We start from the raw sequence: 5,520 nt of genomic DNA on the forward strand, positions 1-5,520 counted from the left end.
CACTCCGCCAGCCTCGCCAGCCCGAGCCCTCTAGCTGTCCAGGGGCGGCGGCCGGGACCCCGAGAACCCTGCCTGGGCTTGCCGCTGACACCAAGTGATAGGCCTTGGCACCCTCGGGGTTCGGCCGCCCCGGGCCTGGGTTCCTGTAACTGCGCGCCAGCTCCCACCTTTGAGTTTCTAGGTCATCCACACTCCTTGAGACTGGAGCCCTTGCTTGTTTCTGTTCCCTAGAAGCTCAGATCCGCGCAGAGGTTCTCGCCCCGGTCGCCTGGGGTGAGGCGAGGCAGGGCAAGCTCTTCAGCCCTCTCCCCGGCCTCGGTGTCCCCTCTGGTCCCCCATCCCCTCTAGGCTGAGTAAACCCAGGCGTCTGAGATTCGTTCGGTCTCTGCGTCAGACCCGAGCGGCCTGGTGAAGGACCTGGGGTGGGGGGTGTCTCTGAAGCTCGGGGGTGAGTTCGGAGAGGTGGAACCGCGCGGGATTGGCGCGGCGCCAGGCGCTCCCGGGTTCACCTGCAGTTTAATAAGCGGGAGGTGAGCTGGGGGGACTGGTGGGGGTAAAGGCTAGAGGTGGAGGGGGAGACTTGCCAGGGCTAGCCGAGCGGGGCAGCGCCTAGAGCGGGGAGGGGGCGGGACAGCGGCTCCTGGCCATGCCCGGAGGGTACTGGGCTCCTCTGGGCCACTGGACACCGCCCTACCTCCGGGGATCCTGCTGTGTCTCCTCCCCTCCCCCCACCACGCCGTGGTAACCCTTAGTTTCTATCTGTCCCTTCCCAAAGGGAGACTCTGGGCTTCTGAAAAGAAAACTGCTACTCCTCCTGTCCCCCTCTCACCTTTGCCTGGCCACCACAGCTCCTTCGCCCCCTTCCACATCTGGGTCCGCCCTAACTCCAGGGTCATTTCCTGGTCTTTCACGTGGTCCGTCTCATCCAGGACTAGCTAAATTTAAACCCCAGGAGGCCACTATGGTGCCAGCTGGCCCTGGCATTCTGGTTCCTTCTCTCAGTTTCTCTTCGTTTCAAGCTATGAATTGTCTATTGTGGGGTCCACTGACCATGATTTCCCCCAAGTGGAATCAGGTGACTGACCCTTCCCTCTGACCCAGGTTGCCAAAGGGATTCCCTTAAAGTGGATTCTGCCATGTTTAAATTCAGAAACTTCCAGGGTGTGTGTGGGGGGAGTGCTCCCTTGGGCTTTCCTTAATGCTGTTGCTATCACCCTATTGTCCTGTTACCCTCCCTGGGAGAAAAGTTGGGCTGGATGGATGCATCTGATGAAGGAGGGAGAGGAAATGGTGCTTGGGCATCAATGGTGGAGGAGGCCAAAGAGAGGTGCTAGAGGTGCCTGAGAAAGGGGAGGGGAGGCTTGGGATAGGGACTTCCAGGGGAAGTCTGGGCTTTGCCCAGCCCAAGGGCAGCTATGATCTAAGTGCCAAAGGGCACTTGTATCCCTTTTTGTACTGAGGACCCAAGTAGCTTAGTTCCTGGGCCCTGGGCAGAAAGTCGTTGGTGAAGAATAGTGAACTCGGTCTCTCACTCAGAAAGCAAGAAGGAAGTTTGAGGGAGGTGCTGCTGGGGGCTGATCTCAGGCACTGGAGTGGGCAGGGCTGGAAGGTAAGAGATTCACAAGTGGATCCTGAGTTCCCATACAGTTTAGCTATTGATTTTCCTAAATTCTAAACCCATTTGGAATGGGATGGAAAGTGGGCACCAGCCCCCAGGGCAAGCCAGACTCCCAGCACAGGAGAAACCAGCAGTTTAAATACTTGGCCTCTCCTCTCCAAGGCCTGGCTTTCTTTTCCCACCTGCCTTTTTACACTGGTTTTATATCCAGGCTTCTAGGATTTGGGGTACACAGTGACATTCAGATAGGAAAATAAAGGCAGAATCACATCCCAGAAGGTCCTAGTATTGTAATGACGCCCAATAAATTAGCCAACATGGATTAAGCACTTGCTGTACATTGTGCATTGTTCCAAAGCACTTTATGCTTTAGGGTCCTCAAACTACCTACTATTGTGCATTGTTCCAAAGCACTTTATGCTTTTAGGGTCCTCAAACTGTCCCTATGTGGTAGGTCCTGTTATTATCCTTATTTTGCAAATGAAACTAAGAGAGGTTGGGTAACTTGCCAGTGAGGTCACACAGCTTGAAAGTAAGCACTAGAGATGGGATTATGCAGGCCAGCTGACTTTAGAGCTTGCATCCAACTGCCTCGCAAGCTGCAAGGCCAGCATGTAATCTACTATGTGTCCAGAGGTGAGCTGGTGCAATAGAAGTGTACCCCAAGAAGTGCAACTGACACACACACACACCCCATCCATACTTGTGTGAATGCATAGCCCTAATCAGTGTGCTATGCAAGCGTTGTTGCATACATACAAGTTCTCTCTGTCTCCCCCTACTCCCCACAAATGAGCATGCACAGATTATTGGCACTGAAGGATGGAAACCAGACCTCTTCTCTTCCTCTCTGAGTTGAATGGGCAGGGCTCAAGCTTCTCTAGCCCCTCCTAGTTCCCACTGCCCCTTTCATCCTCTTTCCTTAGTACTCTCCTGCCCTCCAAGTCTTCATCCCAGCCCCTTCCTGGCCCTTGGCTGCAGCCTGTAGCGGCAGCTGACTCCACTTAAATGCTGGCAGTCCCTGTCTCAGATCAAAGGCAGGGCGGCTAATTGTGCGTCTTAACGAGGAGCCCTCCCCTTCTGCTCCGGGCAGCCCAGCTGGCCATGGCCCCACCCCTTCCCCCCTCCAGCTGGCCAGATGGCACTGTGCCTGAGTCTGCCCCAGACGGTTGAGGCCAGACCGAAACTGGGGCCCTGAATGGGAGCTGGGGGGCAGACTCAGTAGGTTGGACTGGATGCATACAGCAGAGGGTGACTATACAGGCCCTGCCAGATCACCTCTACAGGTGGCTATGACAGCTGTCAGAGGCCATGAGGCAGTATAGGGAAAGGCATATTGAGCTGCATGGGATAGGGGTATTCTCCACAGGCTGTGGGTTACATCTATCCAGATTCCTCCAGGCCTGCCCTTGAACATGGCAGAGCCTGGAAGATGGTGGTTGGCCTTGCAATCCCTCTCCCACAGGGCCAGCCTCTTGCTTTTTCCTGGTGTAAAGTGTAGACAGGGCTATAGGAACTGGAAACTGGACTACCCGGTTTTTTTCTCTACAGCTAAGCTCCCTTGGGACCAGTGTCCTTTGGCAGAAATTTGCTGACCCTAGGGAGCTTACAAAGCTGGGTCTGGCTCTATAATCCCTGTGACCTTGGACTTCTCCATTTGCATAGTACAGTGTGTGACTGGTGGTGGCAGTGGTGTAGGGTGATCTCTGAGGTCTGGGCTGCTTCTAGAGGTCTGAGTATTGCCATGTGTCCTAGAGAGTAGGCTAGTGACTCCCCCAGCAATAAGAAAAGTGCTCAGAGTTCCAAAGATAAAAGGCAGAGGATAAATGCAGGGTGCATTTCCCAGGGACTTGGGTCCACCCTCCTTCCCCTTAGGCCCCACCATCCCAGAGCAGTTTCTGCTCCCCTGCAGCTCTTGTCAATTCCCAGTGTCCCTTGAAGGCTCCAGCCCAATCCCCATCTCCTCACTTCTGCTCAAGGCTGTGCCCATTATGGAAAAACGTACTGAGATACTATAAACTGGAAAGAGAACACACAAAGGAAGTCTGCTTCGAGGGCTTCTCGGAGCCTAAATGATTTATTTTAGAGTGGATCATGAGCCCCTTGGCTCTGTCCTTGATAGGGGTGAAACAAAAAACAGTGACCTGAAAATGGAGCAGGAATTATTGGGGTCAGACAGCAAGAAGAACATATCAATGGAAGTGAGTATTTCTGTAGTATGTACTATGAGTAAAACACTATTCTAAACACTTTACATTTAGTAACTCATTTATTTACTGGAACAACCATGAAGCAAATAATAATAATAATAGTAGCAACCCTGTTTTAAAGATGAGGAACTGAGGTACAATGAGGTCAAGACACTTGGCCAGTGTCACAGAGCTATTAACTAGTAATTGGAAGAGCCAAGATTAGAACCCAGGCAATCTGGCCCCAGAGATCAGTTCTTCTCTGCCAAACATCTTGTCTTATCATCATCATCATATTGTTGTTTGCTGTTGTTCTTTGCCTGGGCAGGAAGATGAGGACAGGGCTTGGTGAGTGGGAGTGAGGATTGGGGTAAGAATGGGCTAGGTTCTCTGTCCCATCCTGGTTGGCTCTCTGGGGTCTGTATGTCCTTCAGGTCTCTGAATCTGGGGTAGAAGGACTCAGAGTATTAATTTTCTCTGAATCTCTGGCCTCCCCCAAGGCTATCAGTCTCCTGCCAGGTCTTAGGCTTCTCTTGCAAAGGCCCATGGCACAGGTAGATTTCCCACCCTGTGTGGGAACTATTCTTGCTTCTAGCTTCTCTTCATGCCTGCCCTCTTTCCAGGGTCCAGAGGCTGGGCAGAGACTTGTGCTTCAAATTGCTCCTAACTAGGCCTTTCTCAGATTCAGAATAAGCAAGAAGTAGCCTGCAGGCCTAATAGCTGGATCCACCTCTGCAAGTAGGTCACCCCCTGCCACAGGTGTAGGGCGTTCCCAGGGGGGTGGCTCAGGTGGGATCACAGAGAAGGAAAGCAGTGTAGACAAGTAAGTGGCCAAGCTGGCCCAGCCCTGGGCCTCTGATAATGTCTAGCTCAGGGAGGCTTGTTTCTTCTGAGCATCAGTGCAAGGTATCTTCCTCCTCAGTTTTGAGCACTGCTATAGGCCATCCCATTGGTCCCTTTGCTCATCCTTCAAATGTCTTCATCTGACCTTGAGAGACCACAGGCAGGGTGGCTGCGTGGTACCTTTTTTTTTTTTTGACCAGGGATCAAACTCAGGACCTTGCACTTGTGAGGCAGCAAGGCTGCATCACTGAGCTAAATCCTTGGCTTTTTGGTACCCACTTTTGAGCCACTTCCAGGTATGTCCTGTGGATGAGGACAGGGACCATCAGGGAGGGTTGTGGGCTGGGCCTAAGGTAGGTGCACACCTGCAAGTGATCTTGGGGTAAGGCACTTTGGGAACAGACTATCTCTTTTTACTTATCCTTCTTTCCACTGGCATCTCCTAGGGCCTGGAATTCCATCCCTGATACCTTATTCTTTAGGTTAAATTTGGCTTTCTTTCTGCAGGCTATTTTAAATTGCAGTTATCACCATGAAAGGTAATAGATTAAATACCTGATCTGAAAAAGAATGTGTTTACCAGGTGCTTTCTGCCCTAAAGGAGAGATCTAGACACACAAATTCCAAGCTTGCTAAGGGTGACATTAATGAAAAGGGGGAGTGTACGATGAAGACTTCCCCACTATGACCCTCAAAATCCTTTGGCCTCTGCTGTGATTCCCGATCTTCTTAGACTCTCTCCCTTGTACCAGATCCTCCACCACACCGGTTTGAAGACAAAATTGGGCAGGATGGACAGGGGATGAGATGTCCAAGCCCCCCCAAATCTCTCTCTGTCTCTTTTTTTTTTTTTTTTTTTTTTTTTTCTCT

General features: G+C 51.9%; 1 protein-coding gene across 1 annotated transcript in view; it reads left to right on the forward strand.

Annotated features, from left to right (window-relative positions):
• Wnt10a (Wnt family member 10A) overlaps positions 1–5,520 on the forward strand; it is a gene marked incomplete at its 5' end in the record, with an annotated part of 12,342 nt that overhangs the window by 2,622 nt on the left and 4,200 nt on the right. The window lies entirely within an intron of this gene.

The sequence above is a fragment of the Fukomys damarensis genome, unplaced genomic scaffold (assembly GCF_012274545.1).
Source record: "Fukomys damarensis isolate Sample0158 unplaced genomic scaffold, DMR_v1.0_HiC HiC_scaffold_16, whole genome shotgun sequence".
Classification (NCBI taxonomy): Eukaryota; Metazoa; Chordata; class Mammalia; order Rodentia; family Bathyergidae; genus Fukomys; species Fukomys damarensis.